The sequence below is a fragment of the Lycium barbarum genome, chromosome 5 (genome assembly GCF_019175385.1).
Source record: "Lycium barbarum isolate Lr01 chromosome 5, ASM1917538v2, whole genome shotgun sequence".
Taxonomy (NCBI): domain Eukaryota; kingdom Viridiplantae; phylum Streptophyta; class Magnoliopsida; order Solanales; family Solanaceae; genus Lycium; species Lycium barbarum.
In genome coordinates this window covers 76,997,502-77,023,174 of record NC_083341.1, presented here as the reverse complement: position 1 = coordinate 77,023,174, position 25,673 = coordinate 76,997,502, and positions in this window count along the sequence as shown.

Below are 25,673 nucleotides of genomic sequence, written 5' to 3'. Positions count from 1 at the left end.
ACCATGACCCTTCTCCTTTAACTCCCTCATTTTGTTATAGATCTCACCCACTTGGGAGGGGGTCATGGGATTCAAGACATGTTTGACACCATTGGGGACAAGGGTGTATTGGTTAGTTCTCCCATTATGGTTGACGGACCTATCATATTGCCATGGTCGGCCAAGTAGAAGGTGACACGGTTGTATGGGAACAACATCACATAACACCTCATCGTGATACTTCCCAACCGTGAATTTGATGATAGCTTGCCTAGTCACCTTCAATTCACCACATTCATTGAGCCATTGGAGTTTGTAAGGGTTTTCATGGCGGGTGGTGGGAAGTTTCAAGAAATCAACAAGGGTGGTACTAGCAACATTAGCACAACTCCCACTATCAATGATCATGATGCTAGTGTTTTGGTTAATGATGCACTTGGAATGGAAGAGATTTTCCCGTTGACTTGGGTCATCCATTGCTTTGCTTATCATGGTCCTTCGCACCACATAGAGAGGTACAATAGGCTCATCATCACCTTCAACACCATCCCCTTCACTATCATGATGTTCATTCTCATGATTGCCCTCATCATACCCTTCCTCACATTCTTCCTCATCCTCACTATAAGTGTCTTTCAAAATAAACGCTCTACGATTAGGGCACTCACTTGCTCTATGACCGAAGCCATGACATTTAAAGCATTGAATAGGAGTTTTCGTACCTCCTTCTTTTGGAGCAAACTTCGGAGGTTGTTTGTCAACTTGCTTCTCAACTTGAGAATTCTTCACAAATGGCTTCTTGCATGGGGCCCTTATTGATAGCATCCATGGTAGCTCAGAATTATTGAAGGACGTGGATGAAGATTTGGAAGTTCCAAGAAGACCCATGACAAGATCTCAAACGAGGAAATTGCAAGACAAGCTTAATGGGCTGCAATCAACAATTCAAAAGTGTCTTGTGATGGAAGAAGAGCTCCAGCCCAATTCAGATTTTTTCCTCAAGTCTTACACTTATTTGGAGGCCCAAATTAACGTCCAAAGTGAGATGGAATGAGGCCCAAATCAGCCCCAAAAGAAGAAGTTTCCAGCAGCCCAAAATTAGCCCAAATATTAGTTTCTAGAATAAATATTTAATTGTTGTTTTTATCTATGTTGACTTGCATTGGTCCAAGTATGGGTAGTCTTCTAGGTTGTTTTAATCTATGTTGACTGCCTTGGTCCAAGTGTGGGAAGTCATCTATGCTTCTAGGGAAGATAATTCCCATTTATTTCTATTTTGACTAGCTCCTTCTTACAACTATATAAAGGGGTGATTATCATTCATTGTAAATCAGATTTTGAAGAATATATTATATTGAGAGTTCTTTTGAACCTTTGTGGCATTACTTTAGGATTTATCTTTCAACCTAACTAGTTCCTAGTTCAAGGTAGTAAGATAATTTCTTCCTTGATATCTTTGATTTCTTTTTGGTATTCTTTCGAAGACGGTTAGTTCTAAATACTAATTGTTGTCTTAAGTTACTCACAAAGCGGTCAGGATCCTAATCTACTGTTTTTGATTTGTTATCTCAAATAAAGGCGTTAGATTTCTTCCTATAAATCTATACGTTGTTACTTGGATCTTGTCTCTTTAGAACTAACGTTCTTGGAAATTTGTGGATTGTTCCTTCGAATTTCCCATATCTTTTATTTTCTAGTTTTTAGATTCTTTTCTATATTTTCTTCCGCACTTCTTATATTTTAATTATAAATTTGGGATCTCCCTAACCTCGTTGTTATCACTTATTCTTTTGCCAATTGGAGGAGAAGGCTCCTCGTTCTTTGTTATTGTTCCATGAACTCACATAACCCCTTGACTTATTGATTTTGTCTTCCTTGAGACCCTCCTCTATTTCAATAGCCGCTTGAAGGGTCTCTTCAATGCTCCCATAGTTATGGACTCTCATTTGTGAGACAATGTCACCATTTAACCCGGCTCGGAACCGAGTCATAGCATTTAACTCATCCTCGTCAAAGTCGATTCTCATCTTGACAATTTGGAACTCATCATAGTATTCTTCCACACTCTTTTTGTTTTGCCTTAAGGTATACACCTTCTAGAGTTGTTCTTGTTTTTAGTGTTTGGTGACATACTTACGCCGCATGGCTCCCTTCAATTCATCCCAAGTAGGTGTGGGCGGGAGTCCAATAATTCTTCTTGCTTTCACTTGAGTTTCCCACCATGTGGAGGCATACCCTTCGAATTGAGCAATGGCGTAAGACGCCTTTTTCACCTCGGACATGTCATTCGTCAAGAAGATTCTATCACAATGCATCACCCAATCAAGGAATGTATCGGGATCACTATCTCCTTTGAAGGTTGGGAGAGTAACCTTGATGGAATTGAGACTCGTGTCTCGCCCTCCTCCATAACCGTGATTCCCATTGAAATCTCCATCGTCGTCATAACCTTGATGGTCACGACCTTGGTACCCTTCACGAGCTTGGTACCCTCTTTGCCTACCCATGTGAGGGTTAGGACCATGCCTTCCACCCCTTCCTCGATAACCTCCTTGTGCTTGGCCTCGTGGCCTCCAACCTTGGTCACCATAATGTTCGTGCTCAAGTATAGCTTCCTCTATCTCTTCCTCATTTGGTTGTTGGATGTTTGGACGGTTTTGGGGTGGCATTGGTACATTTGGGTGTGGTTCATTTAGAGGTGGGTCATTTAGATGTGGGTCATTTGGAGTTTGATCTTGTAGGGGTGGATTGTTCCGTTGGCCAATGGGAATGTTGTTTGGTGGGGTGAGAGTCGTGTTTTGAGGGGTGTTTTGGGGAGTGTTTTGGGGAGTGTTTTGGGGAGTGGGGTTATATAGATGATGGAAGGTGCCGGGTGACAATGTAAGTGAAGTGGTTTGAGTAGCTCCACTTGTGCCACCTTGATATTGCACTCGGGGCGAATACGAGACCTCCCTACTACCTTCTTCAATTGCTTCCACCCTACTTCCCAAGTTTTCCATTCGACCACCCATACTATCCACCTTATCGTTCAAGGCTTGTAAGGCCCTCATTACATCAACTAGTGTGAGTTCCCCGGTGGGAACTCGAGTTTCATCCTCCGTAGCCATGGTACCTATTAAGACACTCAACAAAACAAGCAAACAAGTTAGATTAGTAAAATCAACTCACAATCGCTCAAGTATGCGCACCTTTGGTTGCCTCACAAATTGCTTCCGCCAAAGATTGTGTGCTTGTTAATGTCGACTAGTCACAAGGGTTCAAATTCTACTCTTGGTCGGAATAGATTCTTGTTAAACTAAGAAAGACAGACGACTCAATTCAATCTAACGGACTTGAACCAAGAAATTAACAACGAAGCAAAACGAAGAAAAAAGCACGAAAGAATTGGCACGAAAGAAATGCGGACACAAGAACTAGCAAACACAAGTAGGAACAACTACTAAATGGCTACTAGTTGAGAGACACAAGAAATTGGAATGCTAAAAACCGGAAATAATTCGAATTTCGGGCCCGGGTAGGTGATAACTTGAAAACGTGGTCTCGAGGTCCCAAATGATCCAAGGTATCAATTTGAAATAATGATTTTTTTTTTGTTCCCTACCAAAGGATTAGGGACACAAGATTATCAACCAAGGATCAAGAAATTTTGAGAAATGGAAGTGGGATGAAATGAAATTTGGACTTAAAAAGGTACCTTGAGTTTACGATTTGCTTGACAAAATACGGTCCGTATTGTGGTTTACGGACCGTCCTTCGTGGCCGTATTTAGTGATGTCCAAAACAGTATGTACCTTGCAGTTTACGACCCACGAGATACGGGCCGTATTGTGATTTACGGTCCGTATTACGATTTACGGGCCATATTTAATGAGGTTACCAAATTCCAGTGAGCTCCTTATCTAAGATCGAAGTTTACGACCCAGATTATGGTCCGTAAATTAATTTACGGTCCGTCTTTAACGATGTTGGCAATTTCCAGTGAGCTTCTGCTTCAAGATCCGAGTTTACGACCCAAAATTATGGTCCGTAAAGTGATTTACGGTTCGTAATTTGCTATTCCCAGCTTCAGCGATTTTTGTGTTGAACTCGAACTTCTCGAATTTGGACCAAATTTCTTGGATTTGATGACGTTCCTGGGCCCACTCAACCTCGTATTTACCCTTTTGGGGGTAGAAAACACTTTTCCCAAATTTTGACTTGAAAACTTTGGATTAAAATGCCTTTGTGGAGAGTCTTCTTCCCTATAAAGATTTGAAGATCTTCAAGAACACCAACAATTTCAAATTTTCAACTACCTTCAAATTAACTTGTTTTTCCTTCAAATTTCAGATTTAGACTCCCCAAGACTTGTAGAATAAAGCCCAATAAGTTTCAAGTACAAATTTCACCCAAATCAACAAGACCCATTTCAAGTTCTTCAAGTTCTTCAACTCAACAATGGTGAAAATCTCAAAACAACTTGAAATGACTCGAAACTTCGGATTTGAAACCCTAAAACTCTAAGGAACTCAAACCTAACACCAGATATAACAAAATCAACAAGAAAATTCGAGTTTTTTTTTTTTTTTGAATTTCGATTTTTTTTTTGTTGAATCAAACCCAAGACTAGATTTGTTGGAACAAACCTAAGCTAAGCTATGATACCAATTGATACAATATTAACAACGAAAATAGAATTAAAATGCAAGAAAAGAAAAGGATAGATAATTTGACACAACTTAAGACCTAATTTAGCAACCAAAGTTATAGAAAACTAAGACCTCTAAATTAAGAACAAAAGAGACACCAAATTCTTAGGATGACCAAGAGGGATTTGGAATCCCTAATAACCAATCCTCTCAACAATTACTCAATCAAAGGCTAAACAAGCTCTCACACTCAAAGTGTTTACAATCTCAAAATATCAATAATAAAAATAGTCTAAGTCTTCCATGAAGAATAAGAGTACTATTTATACTATGATAGAAATAAAATATAGTAAAAATGACATAAACACCCTTAATGAGACAAGGGCCTTGTTTGGCTATTCTTCTTTCTTCAAAATCTTGAAATCTCCTTTGCAAGAATAGCCAACTCTCCATCTTTTAGCCATTGTGGTAACTTCCCATTTCCTCTTCTTCTCCCCAAGCAATCTTCATCAACAAATGGACTTGGGATCCAAGGTGCTCATCAAAAGTATACTCAAGAGCCTCCCGCTTCATGAATAGGCTTTGCAAGTGTTGTAGTTCCCGGGCTTGGATCCTTGTAAATGGCCTTGAGGCAAGTGGGCTTGCATCAAGATTGGTAGCCGCTCAGGCTCAGAGGCAGGGAGTTAGTGTTGACCAGGGAGACCAAGCCGGTAGTGCGAGGGTTAAGACAATTCTTTGGTTTGATCCTCTAGAGGTTTTTGTGTTGAAGCAAACTATGGATCCTCAAGACTTTATTGATAGTATACAGAGGACTTTGAGGACTATACACGCTGATGAGGTCGATTTAGTGGAGCTTGCATCTTACAGGCTCCGTGATATTGCAGTGCAGTGGTATCAAGCATGGGAGCTGTCTAGGGGAGAGAATGCTCCTACAGTTATTTGGCGAGAGTTTTCAGATGCTTTTATTCGTCATTATTTATCACCAAAAGTCCGATGGGCCCGAGCAGATAGGTTCTTGCGTATTGAGCATGGCAGTATGAGTGTTGGGAGTATTGTGTACACTTTCATTCCTTGGCTAGATATGCTGCAGCCATGGTGACTGAGATGGAGGATAGAGTTGATCGCTTCGTGGCAGATCTAGGGCCATATTTGATAGATGAGTGTACGACAGCTGCATTACAGTCGGGCATGGATATTTCCTATATACAGGAATATGCACAAAATTTAGAGGATCGTAAGCGTCAGTGGAGGACAGAGCGCGAGCGTGACCGGAGCCATGGTAAGACGGCCAGATCCCTAGATATTGCTGGTGAGTTCAGGGGAGGACAGAGATAACAGCATTCCCGGTATTCATTTCATTCAGCAGGGAGTGCAACTCCGCTGTTTTAAGGCCCTAGATTTGGTCGTTCTTCCTATTCAGGAGTGGGCTAGAGTTCTAGAGCATCAGGTTCTCAGCATAGACCAGAGTTAGGCCAAATGTGACCATTTGTACCGCAGTGTGCTCATTGCGGTAGATTATATTCCGAATAGTGTCGATGAGGATCAGATGCTTGTTATGCTTGTGGCCAGTTAGGTCATGTGATGAGGGAGTATCCATCGAGGGATGGTGTAGGTATTGTTCAGCTCACCGGGTCCGTAGTTGGGTCTTCTTCGTCAGTACGCCCCTCAGGGCAAGTTTCTCAGACATCTGCGGGATGTGGTAGAGGAAGAAGTGGACTCTCTAGCTCGAGTGGGCCTCAACACCGTGTTTATGCATTAGCTGGTAGATAGGATTGTGAGTCATCTCCTGATATGGCTACAGGTATATTATCGGTTTCCTCCTATAATGTATACATACTGATTGACCCAGGTTCCACCTTATCATATGTTACACCATTTGTTGCTGGTAAGTTTGGCATGGATCTTGAATCGATTGAGCCGTTTGAGGTGTCTACGCTAGTTAGTGATCCAATCATAGCTAGGCGAGTATATCGAGGTTGTGTTGTGATAGTTTGTAACCGCCATACCCTAGCAGATTTAATTAAGTTAGACATGATTGATTTCGATATTATTTTGGGCATGGATTGGTTGGCTTCCTGTTATGCTGATGTTGCCTGCAGAACAAAGATAGTTCGATTCCAGTTTCCCGATGAGCCAATCCTAGAGTGGAAGGGTAATGCTGCTTTGCCAAGGGGTAGGTTTATTTCCTACCTTAGAGCAACGAGCATGATCAGAAAAGGGTATATTTGTCACCTAGTTCGAGTTCACCGACCCTTCATTCTGTCCCTGTAGTCAATAAGTTTCCAAATGTATTTCTGGATAAGCTTCCAGACATTCCACCAGAACGGGAGATTGATTTTACTATTGATATATTGCTAGATACTCAACCAATATTTATTCCCCCTTATAGAATGGCATCTGCAGAGTTGAGAGAATTGAAGGAGCAATTGAGGAATTTAGTTGAGAAGGGCTTTATTAGGCCCAGTATATCGCTGTGGGAAGCACCGATATTATTTGTAAGAAAGAAGGATGGCTCTTTGTGAATTTGTGTTGATTACAAGCAATTGCATAAAGTGACTATGAAGAATAAGTATCCGCTTCCGAGGATTGACAATTTATTTGATCAGCTGCAAGGTGCTAAATATTTCTCGAAGATAAACTTGAAATCGGAATATCATCAGGTTAGGGTGAAGGAGGAAGATATTCCGAAGATGACATTCAGGACCAGATATGGGCACTATGAATTCCGTGTCATGTCATTCGAGTTAACTAATGCTCCAACTGTATTTATGGACTCGATGAATCGTGTATTCAGACCCTTCCTAGATTTGTTCATGATCGTTTTTATAAATGATATTCTAGTTTACTCACCGTCAGAGGCTCATTATGCAAATCATCTACGTGCAGTGCTTGGAGTTCTTCGAGATAAAGAGTTGTATGCAAAGCTTTCCAAATATTAGTTCTGGTTGAATTCTGTGGCTTTTCTTGGTCACATTATTTCAGATGAAGGCATTAGAGTGGATACTAAAAAGATTGAAGCTGTAATGAATTGACTAAGGCCTACAGATACATAGTTTCTTGGGTCTAGCAGGATATTATAGAAGGTTCGTGGAAGGATTTTCTTCTCTTTCAGCCCCATTGACTAAGCTGACCCGAAAATCAGCTAAGTTCCAGTGGACAGATGCATGTGAGCGGAGTTTTCGGATATTGAAAGACAAGTTGACTTCAGTACCCGTCTTGACTCTTCTAGGGAGAGCAGATGGCTATGTGATATATTGTGATGCTTCAGGTATTGGATTGGGTTTTGTATTAATGCAACGCGGTAAGGTTGTTGCCTATGCTTCTAGACAGTTGAAGAAGCACGAGAAGACTTATCCAACCCATGATCTTGAGTTGGCTGCAGTGATCCATTCCTTGAAGATGTGGATACACTACTTATACGGTGTTTATGTCGATATTTATATTGATCACAAGAGCCTCCCGTATATCTTTAAACAGAAGGACATGAATTTACATTAGAGGCGATGGCTTGAGTTGCTGAAAGATTATGACATTGATATTCTGTACCATCCTGGAAAGGCTAATATGGTAGCCGACGCTCTTAGTCGTAAATCTATGGGTAGCCTGTCATATGTGCAGCCAGAGAAGAGGGAGATAATCTGCAAAGTTAGTCAATTAGCTAGCCTTGGAGTTCGACTGTTAGATTCAGGTGATGCAGGAATTACTGTCCAAGACATAATGGTATCATCTTTGGTAGTAGAGATAAAGGAACTTCAGTACAAATATCCTGTTTTAGTTCATTATCGGGATACAACTCTTCAGAAAGAAAATACACCTTTCGTGATCACAGGAGATGGAGTACTCAGGTATCGAGGTAGATTATGTGTTCCTAATGTTACAGGGCTTCGTTAGCAGGTTATGGGGGAAGCTCATTATTCTCGATATTCTATTCACCCAGGCACAACAAAAATGTACCATGATCTCAAGGATGTTTATTGGTGGGATGGTATGAAAAGAGATATAGTAGAATTTGTCGCTCAGTGTCCAAATTGCTCGCAAGTCAAGATAGAGCATGAGAAACGCGGAGGTTTATTACAGTTTGTGGAGATTCCGACATGAAAATGGGAGGTAATCAATATGGATTTTATTACAGGTTTTCCCCATACTCCGTGGAAGTATGATTCAATCTGGGTCATAGTTGATAGGCTTACAAAGTCAGCCCATTTCCTGCCTGTCAAAACTACTTATTCAGCTGAAGATTATGTGAAGCTTTATCTTAAGGAGATTGAACGACTTCATGGTGTTCCTACAACTATTAGATAGAGGGGTGCAGTTCACAGCTAACTTCTGGAAATCTTTTCAGAATGGATTGGGGACTCAGGTGAGTCTTAGTACTGCATTTCATCCGCAGACAGACGGACAAGCAGAGCGTATTTTCCTCTTATTGAGTTCGCATATAATAACAGTTATCATTCCAGTATTTAAATTACTCCTTATGAGGCTTTATGTGGACGGAGATGTATATCACCTATGGGGCTGTTTGATGTTGGAGAAAATCAGTTAGTAGGCCCAGACTTGATACAACACGCGGTTGACAAAGTGAAAGTGATTCAAGAAAGGTTGTTGGCAGCACAGAGTCGACAGAAATCCTTTGTAGATAATCGACGGTGCAAGTTAGAGTTCGAGGTAGGCGATTGGGTCTTCCTGAAAGTCTTGCCTATGAAGGGAGTGATGAGATTTGGCAAGAAGGGTAAGTTGAGCCCTCGGTACATTGGACCATATAAAATCATTCGTACGGTGGGTAAGGTGGCATATGAGCTAGAATTACCTTCTGAGTTGGAGTCTGTACATCAGTATTCTATGTGTCCATGCTCCGTAAGTGCATAGGAGATCCTTTAAGGGTTGTACCGGTAGATGATATCCGGGTGACTGAGCAGTTATCATATGAGGAAATCCCAGTGGCTATACTAGATAGGCAAGTTCGTCGATTGCGAACTAAAGATGTGACTTCTGTTAAAGTACTCTGGAGAAATAATAATGTTGTGGAAATGACTTGAGAAGTTGAAGAGAAAATGAAGGCTAAGTACCCGTATTTGTTTCCATCATCTCAGGAGGCTCAGTCTGAGGCATCATCTCCCCCATGTATTGATTTCATTTATAGTTATGGTGATTGTTTGTGTGAGGCCATGGTGTTTTATATATTTTGGGTTGTTGTGTACAGGTTGGATTGGTATATTTACAGAGGGGACTCTGCTAAAATTTTTATAGCCCACGACTCGTATAAACATTCGGGGATGAATGTTTATAAGGGGGGGGGGGGATGCTATACCTCTTGTTTTCGTCGCCAGCAGTCCTTGGCTTATGGGTGGTCTATACCCTTAGTATGGAGATCAGTACCCGAGTTTTGGGATATTAAGTGTCTCACCCCGCGTGTACCACAATATAAGTACATATTTCTTGCAATACTACAGGGTTAGAAGTTAAACGAATTGAATCGATGCGAGTTGGATTGACCCAAGAAAAACCCGCAGAACCAGTCCACATTAACGGGCCGTCAACACGTAGACGAGCCGTCTTTGTGGACCATTGGTGTTGCCGCCGACTCTGATTCTCTGGTGGCAGAACGACGGGGCGTCGACCCGCAGCCGCTGGAACCTTCTTGACCCATCTATATATATGTAGCTCCATGTTTTATTCTCATTATTTCCACTTCCAAAATCGAAGAATGGCCTAGAATATTCCTCTCAATATTTTCTAACATCATAGTGCAAATTTAGCAAGATCCGAGACCTGTAAACCCGAGCTTGTAAAGGGAAAGTTGCTCCTAGGGTTCTATTGGAGTTGTTAAGCTTTGGGATTGGAGTTGGAGTTTGATTCTTGGAACCCTAAACTCCTCAAGGCATGTATATAATTTCTACCTTTGTGTTTAAGCTAATTATCAAGAGTTTTAGTGATTTTAAGCAAAGGGAATTATAGTTGTGAAAGTTGTACGTTGAATAAGAGTAGAGTTGGACTTGAGGGCTATTTTGAGGGATGATTTGGAGTAGAATTGATTATATTTTGATATGTAAGTATTTATATGGTTGTTGTTAGTATTGTTGTTGATATTTAAGTTAAATTGGAAATTGAGGAATTATTGAGTTATGAAGGAGATCTTGTCCGAACTTCGTTAAGTCCCTTTTTTCACTTGAATTGGATGGTAAGTGTTATAAAGGGTCTAATTTTGGCCTATGTTATCTTGGTTGTAGACTTACGAGTTCAAGAAGTAGATGTTGGACGAGTAGACACGCTGCAAGGTATATTGAGGAGGTCCCTTTTATTCTTTGGCATGATCCTTATTATATGAACGAACAAGTGAACAAGTGAGTTCCAAAGTGTTACACCTTGGAAAATTTACCGTTAATGTACAGTGAATAGACTAGCAAGGAACACAAGGTATACGGTGATTTGGATAAGCAAGAAATAGCATTTGATGATCTAAATCGAGGTTTAAAGACATTTGACTAAAAGGAAGAAGTTTGGCGAAGAAAGTAAAGGATATGCTATGTGTCGGGTAGGAATTATGGACGATGAGTTAATGATGGCATAATGATGTCTTAGAGACGAGTAATGACGTCCCTTAGATTGGTATTGAGGTGATAAACAAGTGTTAAGAAGGTTCCATAAGGATCAGAGATCAAACGAAGTGACGAAAATAAGATTCAGTGAACTGATGGGTTATACGGTCGATTATACGGACCGTATAATATTATACGGACCGTAGAAGTGCCACAAAATGAAGTTGTTGAAGGGTTGATTTCACGGTCGATTATACGGACCGTATAAAATTATACGGCCCGTATAATGTGCCGTCAAATTGACACAGGAATGGGTGATCACTGGAATAGTTTTACGGTCAATTATACGGACCATATAAATTTATACGGACCGTATAATTGCCCGACGGATCAGATTTTATGTCGTTAAAAAGGGGACCCAAGTTCATTAATTCATTTCATTTCCACACCACTTCTCTCTAGAAACCTCTAGAATATTCCCACTCTTCATCCACAAGAAAACAAAGGAAATCAAAGATTAATATCAAGAATTTAAGTGAATCAAGTGTATGAAATTCATCAAGTTCATCCAAGCCAAGAAATTCCAAGAGAAGTGAACTAGGGTTTTGGTGCAAGAAGAGTAATACCACTCTTGGCTTGCTCCTACAATATCTAAGGTACGTTTTATGATATTTTCATGATGTTTGAGATATTGTGAAGTTGAAACACTTGGATTGTTGAAGAATATAAAAAATGGGTCATGAAAGTGTGAATAGTGACATTGTTGAGTAGTAGTTGGAATGAATCATGAAAATGGATATGTTGAGATTGTAAACAGGTTATGAATGACATGTAGAACATGGAATGAGTATTATATGTGAAAGAACACGATAGTGAACTACGGTCATGATTATGGATGAATTAAAGTGAAATTGTGAAATGGGGATAATATAAATGATTGATGCTTGTCGTTTATGATATTGTGAACACTATTTGAGAGTTGATATAGAATATGGGAAAAAGTTGTATAAATGAAGGAAATGCCGTCCAATTTTCTCTAGCGTTAGTAAGTTCGTTCTTATAATTGTTAGCTAATGTTGATACAAATTCTCTTGAAGGTAGAACGTGTGCATTAAAGGAGAACAAGGAAGCGATAGATTAGTTAAACGACAAAGGTATGTAAGGCTAATCCCTTCCTTCAAAGGCATGAATCCTTCAAGCTTTCCATGATCCTCCTATATGATGGAGCTTATGAGTCCGTAGATATACCAAACTACATACGAGTATGATAATGATGATGATGAGTAAAAGTATAGAGATTCTAAAGTTCATGATACGATGCTCTTATAACGTTAATGATATCATTACTGTTAACACTCACCTTATATACTATTTCCTTCGAGGTGAGGCAGGAAACTCATAAATGTTCATAATAGAATCGGGGGTTCACGACCTTACGCCACCCCGACATAGCCATAGTCGCCCTCAAAGTCTAATGTATGCTCTTAATGATAAATTTGAAATGATGCTAAGTCATGATATGTCTATAAGATGGTCAAATATGCTAGCTCATAATATGTCTATGTTATGTATGAGAATGTCGAGCTATGATAAGATTATGATATGTTCATGAGATGTGTAATAATGATGGGTTATGGTTGACTATATGACGATACGATTCCACCGTACATAAATGGCCGGGCATGTCACTGCTAAGGCGGGCTGCATATGATTCCACCGTGCCTAAATGGCCGGGCATGTCACCGCTAAGGCGGGCTGCTATGTTTACACCGAGCCTAGAGGGCCGGGCATGATCACCACTAGTGGGCGGCATATGATGGTTACCCGGACGCGGGTTAACGATGAGGATTATGATGTGATGATACATGTGATGTGATGACATATGTACCACGATTATGTAAAATATGATATATGTGCGAAATGTATTTGCCTATGAAACTCATGCAGGTTATATCTTTCTCTTATGGCTCATGATCCTTCTACTATGCTTTATTTCATTCCTGTCTTACATACTCAGTACAATGTTCGTACTGACGTCCGTTTTCTTTGGAGGCTGTGTTCATGCCCACAGGTAGACAGAGAGGCGAGCTTGATCCAGACTCGTAGGAGCTGATAGCTTATTGATAGCACTCCTTTGTTCCGGAGGTGCTTGATTATTCTTTTGTGTATATTTGTATATGTTGGGCACAACATGGTCCTATCCCGTCCTTTTGTCTAGTACTCCAGTAGAGGCTCGTAGATACGCAGTGTGGGTTATATGGTCTCACGAGGTTGCTACTATGTATATATATTATTTTGATGGCCGAAAGGCTTATGCTTATAAAAGTATTTAAGTTTTCCAAATGAAAGATGATTTTCTTATAATTTGAGTATGAATTTGATAAAGGAACGTCGAATAAGTATAATGAGTAACGGAATGAGCGGTGCTCGGTGGTTAGCCCCGGGTACCTGTCGCGGCCCTAATCGGGTCGTGACAAAAGTGGTATCAGAGCAGTTCAGTCCTAGGGAGTGTCTACGAGCCATGTCTAGTAGAGTCTTGTTTATGGTGTGTTGCGCGCCACATCAATAAATAGGAGGCTATAGGGCCTTTAGGGAAAATGACCATCTTTCTTCTTATGAGATCGTGCGATAGAGCTGTGTATAAAATTTTATCCTCCCTAATAGTGTGTTATGATTTCAGAAATGCCGCCAAAGGGAAAGGCTACCGCCGCCCAGAAGGGCAAGACTATGACAAAAAGGCAGATAGAAAGCGAGCCGCCCATGAATGTAGAAGAGGGCGAGTCACATAATGAGGCCCTATCTAATACTTCCTCCACCCCGCCTAATGTGGAAGAACAAGGAGGAGCTCTAGCTCCAATTCCTCCACTGGTTGCTTCGGGTCAACAAGTGATCGAGGCCATACATCTATTGACACAATTGGTTGCCGCTCAGGCACAACGGCAGAATGCAGGCCCAAGTGATTGGTCAGCTAGTACCCGAGCCCGTGACTTTATGAGTTTGAATCCTCCGGAGTTTTTCGGGTCAAAGCCGGATGAAGACCCGCAAGGTTTTATAGATGAGATGTTGAGGACATTGAAAATTATTCATGCCTCCGAGACTGAATCCGTGGAGTTGGCATCGTATAGACTTCGAGATGTGGCGGTATCGTGGTATAATAATTGGATAGCATCGAGACAAGAGAATGCGCCTCCACCCGTATGTCAAGAATTTGTAGATGCTTTTATCCGTCACTATTTGCCACCAGAGGTCCGCTGAGCTAGAGCGGATAGATTTCTAAATTTGAAGCAAGGAAATATGAGTGCCCGGGAGTATAGCATGCAATTTAATTCTTTGGCTAGATATGCCCCGACTATGGTGGCCGATATGGGAGATCGGGTACATAGATTCGTGAGTGGTTTGGGGCCACATTTGTTCAAAGATTGCTTGATGGCTTCGTTGAAAGAAGGGATGGATATTTCCCGAATACAAGCCCATGCCCAGAACTTAGAGGGACGACAGCAACCACAGAGGGGTGATCGTGATATTGACAGAAGGCAAAGCAAGCGGGCCAGATCTATGAGGACAGGTAGCGACTATAGAGGGGGATCGAGGCAGACTTATTCCTGACATTCAGGCCAGTCAGTGACTAGTGCGCCTCCACGATTTGCAGATAGGAGATTTGACCGCTCCTTTCCTTCAGGACAGGGTCAGAGTTCCAGAGCTTCGAGTTCTCAGTTTCGGGGTGATTATAGTCAGAGGAGACCACCAGTTCCACGATGTAGCCGGTGTAGGAAATTACACTCAGGGCCGTGTCGCCAGGACACAGATGCTTGCGGACAGACTGGACATTTGATGCGAGATTGTCCCTCGCGGTACGGTCGAGGTGGGGTTCAGCCCATAGGTTCAGTAGCTGGTTCTTCTTTAGTACACCCGGTAGGGAAAAATCCCCAGATGTCAGCAGGTCAAGGTAGAGGCAGAGGCAGAGGGGCAGCATCTACTTCAGGTGCCACTCAGCCCCGTGTATATGCTTTAGCCGGACGACAGGATCTCGAGTCCTCCCCGAATGTGGTTACAGGTATATTGTCTATATTCTCCCGTGATGTGTATGCATTGATAGATCCGGGTTATACATTTTCTTATATTACTCCATATGTCGCTGGTTGTATTGGAGTGAAACCTGAGCCAATCAAACCTTTTGAGGTATCTACTCCGGTTGGTGATCCCGTGATAGCAAGGCAAGTGTATAAAAATTGTGTACTGGTGATATGTGATCGCCAGACCAAAGCTGATTTAATCGAGCTGGAAATGCTAAATTTTGATGTAATTGTGGGTATGGATTGGTTGACATCATGTTATGCTAATGTCGATTGCCGAATGAAAGTATTCCGATTCCAATTTCCGGGAGAGCCCGTGCTTGAATGGAAGGGTAATGCAGCATCTCCAAAAGGTAGGTTTATTTCCTACCTTAAGGCAAGAAAGATGATAGCCAAGGGCTATATTTATCATCTAGTTCGAGTTCATGACACCGAGGCAAAGTCGCCAACTTTCCAATCAGTTCCGGTAATGAATGAATTTCCGGATGTATTCCCAGATGAACTTCCAGGCCTTCCTCCAGAAAGAGAAATTGATTTTGCCATTGATGTGTTGCCGGACACCAAGCCCATTTCCATTCCTCCTTATCGAATGGCTCCGGCAGAATTGAAAGAGCTAAAGGCACAGTTGAAGGATTTACTCGAGAAGGGGTTTATTAGACCCGGTTCATCGCCGTGGGGAGCACCAGTCTTGTTCGTGAGAAATAAAGACGGTTCTTTACGAATGTGTATCGATTACAGACAATTGAACAAGGTGACGATAAAGAACAAATATCCTCTCCCAAGGATTGACGATCTATTCGATCAGCTGCAGGGTGCCAAGTGGTTTTCTAAAGTAGACCTGAGGTCGGGCTATTATCAAGTAAGGGTTAAAGAAGAAGATATTCCTAAAACAGCCTTCAGAATGAGATATGGCCATTATGAGTTTGGGGTGATGTCGTTTGGGTTGACTAATGCTCCGGCCGTGTTTATGAATTTGATGAATAATGTGTTCAGGCCATTCTTGGACTTGTTCGTGATAGTATTCATTGATGATATTCTGGTGTATTCCCGCACAGAATCAGAGCATGCAGATCATTTACGTATCGTACTTGGAATTCTTCGAGCTCGAGAATTATATGCAAAATTTTCAAAGTGCGAGTTTTGGCTGAATTCTGTGACATTTCTGGATCATGTTATTTTAAAAATGGTATTCGAGTCGATACTCAGAAAATTGAAGCTGTGAAGACTTGGCCAAGGCCTACAACGCCTACCGAAGTCCGTAGTTTTTTGGGTTTGGCAGGTTATTATAGAAAATTCATAGAGGGCTTCTCATCTATTTCAGCCCCATTGACGAAGCTAACCCAGAAGTCAGCTAAATTTTAATGGAATGATGCTTGTGAACGCAGCTTCCAAGAATTGAAAGACAGATTGACCTTAGCTCCGGTCTTAACACTTCCAGAAGGGCCAGATGGCAATGTAGTGTACTGTGATGCTTCCGGTGTTGGGCTAGGATGTGTGTTAATGCAGCATGGTAGAGTCATTGCATATGCTTCGAGACAGTTGCGGAAACATGACAAGAACTATCCAACTCATGATCTTGAATTGGCTGCAGTCGTTCATGCATTAAAAATGTGGAGACATTACTTGTATGGTGTGCCCGTTGATATTTATACAGATCACAAGAGTCTTCAGTATATTTCCAAACAGAAGGAGTTAAATCTGCGGCAGAGGCGGTGGTTAGAATTATTAAAAGATTATGATGTTAGCATTTTATACCACCCCGGAAGAGCAAATGTGGTGGCTGATGCGCTTAGCCGCCGATCAATGGGCAGTTTATACGAAGTTCCTCCGGAAAAGAAAGAGATGGTTCACGAGCTCCATCAATTAGCTAATCTTGGAATACGTGTAATTGATCCGGGTAGTACAGGGATTGGCATTAATGATCCCACAGTCTCGTCCTTGAACATGGAAGTGGAAGAACATCAGTATGAAGATCCTAAACTATGCCATTACGGAGACATCTCATGAAAGAGATAAGTCTCCATTTGATGTTTCTATGGATGGAATTCTCATATACTGAGGCAGGCTGTGTGTGCCGAATGTGGCTGAATTGCGTCGTCGAATTCTAGAGGAAGCCCATTATTCTTGGTATTCTATTCACCCAGGTGCAACCAAGATGTATCATGATCTTAAATGAATATATTGGTGGGATGGCATTAAGAGAGACATAGCGGAATTTGTAGCTCAGTGTCCAAATTGCCAACAAGTAAAAGTCGAACATCAAAAGCCAGGAGGATTATTGCAAGCAATGGAAATACCTACTTGGAAATGGGAGGTGATCAATATAGATTTCATCGTGGGATTACCCCATTCCTGAGGCAAGTATGATTCCATATGGGTGATTGTGGACAGACTCACGAAAGCAGCTCATTTTCTTCCGGTTAGAACCACATACTCTGCAGAAGATTATGCGAGGTTGTATCTTAAGGAAATTGTGCGACTTCATAGTATTCCACTATCCATTATCACAGATAGAGGAGCGCAATTTACAGCCAAGATCTGGAAATCCTTTCAAGACGGTCTAGGTACCCAGGTGAGGCTTAGCACGTGGCATTTCATCCGCAAACTGATGGACAGGCCGAACGTACTATTCAGACTTTGGAAGATATGCTACGAGCATGTGTGCTGGATTTCGATGGTAGTTGGGATGATCACTTACCCCTTATTGAGTTCGCATACAATAATATAGCTACCATTCCAGTATTCAAATGGCTCCGTATGAAGCTTTATATGGAAGGAAGTGCAGGTCCCCAGTTGGATGGTTTGAAACAGGAGAAGCATAGCTAATAGGCCCTGAATTTATTCAGCAAGCGGTAGAAAAGGTTAAAGTGATCCGATATCGACTGTTAACAGCCCAAAGTCGCCAAAAGTCTTATGCGGACAACCGCCGGCAAGACTTGGAATTTCAAGTCAATGATTGGGTATTTTTGAAAGTATCGCCAATGAAAGGGTGATTAGATTTGGCAAGAAAGGGAAGTTGAGTCCTCGATACATCGGACCCTATAAAATTATCTGTAAGGTGGGTCATGTAGCTTATGAGTTGGACTTGCCTTCAGAGCTTGAATCAGTCCATCCAGTTTTTCATGTTTTGATGCTCCGCAAGTGTGTTGGAGATTCTACGAGGATTGTCCCAATTGATGATGTGCGAGTGATAGAAAAGCTAACCTATGAAGAAGTGCCTATTGCCATCCTAGACAGGCAAGTGCGAAGACTTCGAAATAAAGAGGTAACTTCAGTCAAAGTCTTGTGGCGAAATAACAACCGGGAAGAAATGACTTGGAGGCGGAAAATAAGATAAAATCCACATATCCGCACTTATTTCAATCCCTAGAAGAGGTTCATGATGAAACACCAAGATTTTGAGGTATGTATACTTTCTTGATTATGTATATTGGTCGTGTGTGGCCATAGATATGTTGATATTGTATTGTAGTCCTGTGAGGCAATGTTATTATAGGTTGTTGTGACAGGTTGGTAGTGCCATATTATAGGGGAAACTCTGACGAAATTTTCGCGGAAGGACGAATGTTCCAAAGGGGGGGGGGGGGGGAGAATGTTACACCTTGGAAAATTTCCCGTTAATGTACAGTGAGTAGACTAGCAAGGAACACGAGGTATACGATGATTTGGATAAGCAAGAAATAGCATTTGATGATCTAAATCGAGGTTCAAAGACATTTGACTAAAAGGAAGAAGTTTGGCGAAGAAAGTAAAGGATATGTTATGTGTCAGGTAGGAATTATGGACGATGAGTTAATGATGGCATAATGATGTCTTAGAGATGAGTAATGACGTCCCTTAGATTGGTATTAAGGTGATAAATAAGTGTTAAGAAGGTTCCATAAGGATCGGAGATCAAACGAAGTGACGAAAATAATATTCAGTGAACTGATGGGTTATACGATCGATTATACGGACCGTATAATATTATACGGACCGTAGAAGTGCCACAGAATGAAGTTGTTGAAGAGTTGATTTCACGGTCGATTATATGGACCGTATAAAATTATACGACCCGTATAATATGCCGTCAAATTGATACAGGAATGGGTGATCACTGGAACCGTTTTACGGTCAATTATACGGACCGTATAAATTTATACGGACCGTATAATTGCCCGACGGATCAGATTTTATGTCGTTAAAAAGGGGACCCAAGTTCATTAATTCATTTCATTTCCACACCACTTCTCTCTAGAAACCTCTAGAATATTCCCCACTCTTCATCCACAAGAAAACAAAGGAAATCAAAGATTAATATCAAGAATTTAAGTGAATCAAGTGTATGAAATTCATCAAGTTCATCCAAGCCAAGAAATTCCAAGAGAAGTGAACTAGGGTTTTGGTGCAAGAAGAGTAATACCACTCAAGGCTTGCTCCTACAATATCTAAGGTAAGTTTTATGATATTTTCATGATGTTTGAGATATTGTAAAGTTGAAACACTTGGATTGTTGAAGAATATAAAAAATGGGTCATGAAAGTGTGAATAGTGACATTGTTGAGTAGTAGTTGGAATGAATCATGAAAATGGATATGTTGAGATTGTAAACAGGTTATGAATGACATGTAGAACATGGAATGAGTATTATATGTGAAAGAACACGATAGTGAACTACGGTCATGATTATGGATGAATTAAAGTGAAATTGTGAAATGAGGATAATATAAATGAATAATGCTTGTCGTTTATGATATTGTGAACATTGTTTGGGAGTTGATATAGAATATGGGAAAAAGTTGTATAAATGAAGGAAATGCCGTCCAATTTTCTCTAGCGTTAGTAAGTTCGTTCTTATAATTGTTAGCTAATGTCGATACGAATCTTGAAGGTAGAACGTGTGCATTAAAGGAGAACAAGCAAGCGATAGATTAGTTAAACGACAAAGGTATGTAAGGCTAATCCCTTCCTTCAAAGGCATGAATCCTTCAAGCTTTCCATGATCCTCCTATATGATGGAGCTTATGAGTCCGTAGATATACCAAACTACATACGAGTATGATAATGATGATGATGAGCAAAAGTATAGCGATTCTAAAGTTCATGATACGATGCTCCTATAACGTTAATGATTTCATTACTGTTAACACTCACTTTATATACTATTTCCTCTGAGGTGAGGCAGGGAACTCATAAATGTTCATAATAAAATCGGGCGTTCACGACCTTACGCCACCCCGACATAGCCATAGTCTCCCTCAAAGTCTAATGTATGCTCTTAATGATAAATGTGAAATGATGCTAAGTCATGATATGTCTATAAGATGATCAAATATGTTAGTTGTTACACCTCGGAAAATTTTCTGTTGATGCACAAGTGAATAGACTAGGTAAGAGTATGAGCATACGGTACTTTAATAAGTAAGAAATGACATTTGATGACCCTAAATAAGATTTCAAAGACATCCGATGTTAGACGAGAAAGTTGTCAAGAGAAGGCAAGGCATACAATAGGTTTCGGAAAGTAATTACGAGTAACGAGTTAATGAGGACTTAATGATGTCTTGGAGAAGAGTGATAACGTCCCTTAGATTGGTATTGAGGTGTTGAACAAGTGTTGAGAAGGTTCCATAAGGAGTGGAGATCAAACGAGTCGACGAAACGAGTTTCAGAATCACTGGGGGTTATACGGCCAAACATACTGGTCGTACAAATTATACGGTCCGTATATTGGGACCGTATAATCAGCCCAGAATGGCATAACTTTCTGGACCAAACATACGGCCCGTATAAAATGTACGGACCGTATGTTGGTCCGTATATACGGTCGGGACTGAAATGGTTCATTAAATAAAGGTACCAAGTCTTATTTCATTTCACTTCTATATCACACCCCTTCTCTCTAAAACATCTCTCTACATTTATTCCACAAGAATTCAAGGATTATTAGTGATCAACAACACAAACCAAGTGAATCAAGCGTAAGAAAACCCATTAAAGATCATTCAAGTCAAGAAATCTCATTGGAGATGAACTAGGGTTTTTGCTCAAGTGGAGTATTACCAACCAAGGCTTGTTCCTACAACATCTAAGGTAAGATTTATGGTATTCCTATGTTTTTTAAGGTATTTGAGAGTTGAAATACTTGTATTGTAGAAGGGTAAAATGCGTCATGAATGTGGAATAGTGCCATTTTGAGTAATAGTTGGAATCGAGTCATGATTCTTGATGTGTTGTGATATAAATATGTTATAAATGACATTGAGAACATGGGATAGGAAATGTATGTGAATGAACGTAGTCGTGTGTTATAGCCATGGATATGAGTAATTGAAAGTGAATTGAGAAATGTGGGTAATGTGGATGAATAATGACTATTGTTATAGTATTGTGAATGTGTTATTGACGTTTGGGAGTTGATATACGCTATGGAGGAATGTCGTATAAATAAAGGACATGCTGTCCGATTTTCTCTAGTTTTATTCATGCATGCTAGCTATTGATTTCTAATGATAGTATGACTTTAATGAAGGTAGAAACGCTAGCGTTAGAGGAGAACGCGCAAGTGTAGAATAGTTGAACAGAAAGGTATGTTAGGCTAACCCTTCTTTCATAAGGCATGACTCTTTGGCCAAACATCTAAATCTTCCATAAGTCTATGATGTCTTTCAAATGATTCGATCTTCCGAGCTATTAAGCTCACGACTCTTAATATGCTACGATTGTACTAAGTTCCGCGTATGACGAGTAAGCCTATAAAGATAGATGTAATGAATGACGATAATAGTGATAATGATGTCGATGACGACTATAATGGTAATAGCGATGACAATAACGATGACGATGATGATAGTGATAATAATAGTAAAGATGCTTATGAGCTATTATGTATATGTATCTATGTATGACGATTATGGAACCTCGAGCTTATAAGACCGGGTAGAATAAGCATGTATATGATTATATAATACGCGCACACCTCTGCAGATGGTACGGATAACCCTGACGCCTTGGTAGGGCCAGGTATGTGTAACTTTGAGCCTTGGCTGGCCAAGCATGTATGAAACACCGATCCTTCATGGTCGGGTATGCTATGTAAATGCTATGTAAATGATATGATATAGATATGAGAATGAATGCGAATATGATACAGTTACGAGTAAGAATATGTACATGATACGAATGTGAATAAGGATATGTAAATGAATACGGATATGAGTACGGATACGGAAATGGGTGTATGTACACGAATGCGCGCTAGAAATGAAAAGTCCCTATGACAAGCAAGTAAGTGCTTATGACGTTGATATTGCTATCTCCCCTCCTATGCTATTTCTCATATTGCTTATTATACTCCTATATTGATGTTGATCATGCTTTACATACTCAGTACATTCTTCGTACTGACGTCCTTTTGTTTGTGGACGCTGCGTTATGCCCGCAGGTGCACAGGTAGACAAACTTGATCCATAGCTACATTCTCAGGGACTACATAGCGGAGCTCCATTTCATTCAGAGCTGCAGCTTTTAGTATAGATTCTTTTGTGTACTTAATTATGGGCATAGCGGGGTCTTGTCCCGCCTATACAATATGTTATACTCTCCTTAGAGGCTCGTAGACATGTGTATATTGTTAGATATGTTTGGCCTTGTCGGCCTATATTTTGTATATCGTTTTGTTGGCCTTGTCGGCCTATGTACCTTGATATGGCATAGATGCCAATGTTGATATAAAGGTGTTGTTGTGCAATGAGACTAGCATGACAGATAAATAGAAATATATGTTTAATCATGTGGCTCACCTAGATGTAAGTGTAAGTGTAAGTGTAAGCCAAGTGGTGCCCGGGTGGGCTAGCACCGGGTGCCCGTCGCGGCCCCTTAGTCGGGTCGTGACAAAAGTTGGTATCAGAGCAGTTCAGTCCTATGGTGTGTCTACTAGCCGTGTCTAGTAGAGTCTTGGTTATGGGTGTGTTGCGCGCCACACTTATAAACCAGAAGCTACGGACATTTTAGGAATAAATGACCTTCTTTCTTCATAAGAATCGTGCAATAGAGCTATGATATAAGAACTTCTCGTTCCTTAACCGTGTGTTGTGTATTTCAGAAATTCCTGTAAAGAGAAAGGCTACAGCATCCCAAAAGGGCAAGACGGTGGCAGAAAGGCGGGCTGAAAAGGCACCGCCACCGGTAGTAGAGGAAAGCGAGTCCCAGAGTGCGGCTCAATCTTAGTCCTCCCGTTCAGTACCTATATTAGAGGAACGTGAGGGAGCTTCAGCCCTAGCTCCAGCACCTCTGGCTCCTCCACCGGATGCTTCAGGCCAAGATGTAAAAGAGGCCATACATTTGCTTACTCAGTTGGTTGCTGCTCAGACTCAGCGGCAGAGTACAGGGCAAGGTGATAGGGCTGTTAGTGCAAGGGCCCGTGACTTCATTACCTTAAACCCTCCGAAATTCTTTGGATCAAAGCTGGATAAGGACCTTTAGGATTTTATTGATGGTATGTTGAGGACACTTCAATTGATACATGCTTCGGACATCGAATCGGTGGAGTTAGCATCGTATAGATTGAGAAATGTCTCGATCCAATGGTACACGGTTTGGATGGCTTCACGGGGATCCAATGCACCTCCCCCGGTATGGCAAGAGTTTGTTGATGCTTTCCTTTGACATTATATGCATCCAGAAGTTCGGCGAGCTAGATCCGATAAGTTTTTGATAGTGAAAATGATGATGATAGTGATGTAGCGAAAATGATGATGATAGTGATGACGATGATAATAATAATGATGCTAAAGGTGCCTACGGGCTATTATACTTACATGTGCCTATGAAGGGCTATAACGACACCCCGATCTTATAACGCCGGGTAGGATATATGTAAATGAATATGTATAAAGTATGTATACGATTACGAAACGCGCGCACACCTCTGCAGATGGTACGGATAACCCTGAAGCCTTGGTAGGGCTAGGTATGAGTAACCTTGAGCCTTGGTTGGCCAAGTATGTATGAAACACCGATCCTATGAGGTCGGGTATGCTATGTAAATGCCATGTATATGAAATGACTATGTATATAATATGATTATGAATGTGATAAGACTGTGTATAAGATTACGAATAAGGATGTATACGAATATGAGCACAAGTATGGTACGAGTACTATTATGGAACACGGATGATGACGTAGGTGTACTAATACGTATGAAAAATGGAAAGTCCTACGAAAGGCAGGTAAGTACTATGACGATGATATTATTGTCTCCCCTCCTATGCTATTTCATATGTTGTTCATGATGCTTATTTATTGATGTTGCTCATGCTTTACATGCTCAGTACATTCTTCGTACTGACGTCCTTTTGTTTGTGGACGCTGCGTCATGCCGGCAGGTGCACAGGGAGACAGACTTGATCCATAGCTGCCTATTCGGAGATTACATAGAGAGCTCCATTTCCTTCGGAGCCATATCTTCTGGGTACTCATTCTTTTATGTATATAATTATGGGCATAGCGGGGTCCTGTCCCGCTAATGTGATATGTTATTCTCTTAGAGGCTCGTAGACATGTGTGTGTGTGTGGGTAGATGTGTTTGGCCTTGTCGGCCTATGTTTTGTATATCATTTTGTCGGCCACGTTGGCCCATGTACATTGATGTGACATAGATGCCTACGATGATATAAATACGCTGTTGTCCAAATGGGACTAGTTGACGAATGCATGTATAATTATGTGGCTCACCTAGATGTAAGCATAAGAGTAAGCTAAGAGGGTGCCCGGGTGGGCTAGCACCGGGTGCTCGTCGCGGCCCCGAGTCGGGTCGTGACAAAAGTGGTATCAGAGCAGTTCAGTCCTAGGGTGTGTGTCTACGAGCCGTGTCTAGTAGAGTCTTGGTTATGGGTGTGTTGCGCGCCACACTTATAAACAAGAAGTTGCGGACATTTTAAGAATAAGTGACCTTCCTTCTTCATAAGAATCATGCGATAGAGCTATGATGTAAGAAATTCTTGTTCCTAAATCGTGTGTTGTGTATTTCAGAGATGCCTAAAAAGAAAAAGGCTACAGCAGCCCAAAAGGGCAAGACGGTGGCAGAAAAGCGGGCTGAAAGAGCACCGCCACCGGTAGTGGAGGAAGATGAGTCCCAGAGTGCGGCTCAATCTCAGTCCTCCCAGACAGTGCCCATCTCTGAGGAGCATGAGGGAGCCTCAGCCCCAGCTCCAGCACCTCCAGCCCCTCCACCGGATGCTTCTGGGCAAGATGTGAAAGAGGCCATTAATTTGTTGACTCAGTTGGTTGCGGCCCAGACGCAGAGGCAAAGTTCAGGGCGTGGTGATAGGGCTGTTAGTGCGAGGGCCCGTGATTTCATTACTTTGAACCCTCCGGAATTCTTTGGGTCAAAGCCGGAGGAGGATCCCCCGGACTTTATTGATGGTATGCTAAGGACGCTCCGGTTGATACATCTTCAGACACCGAGTCGGTAG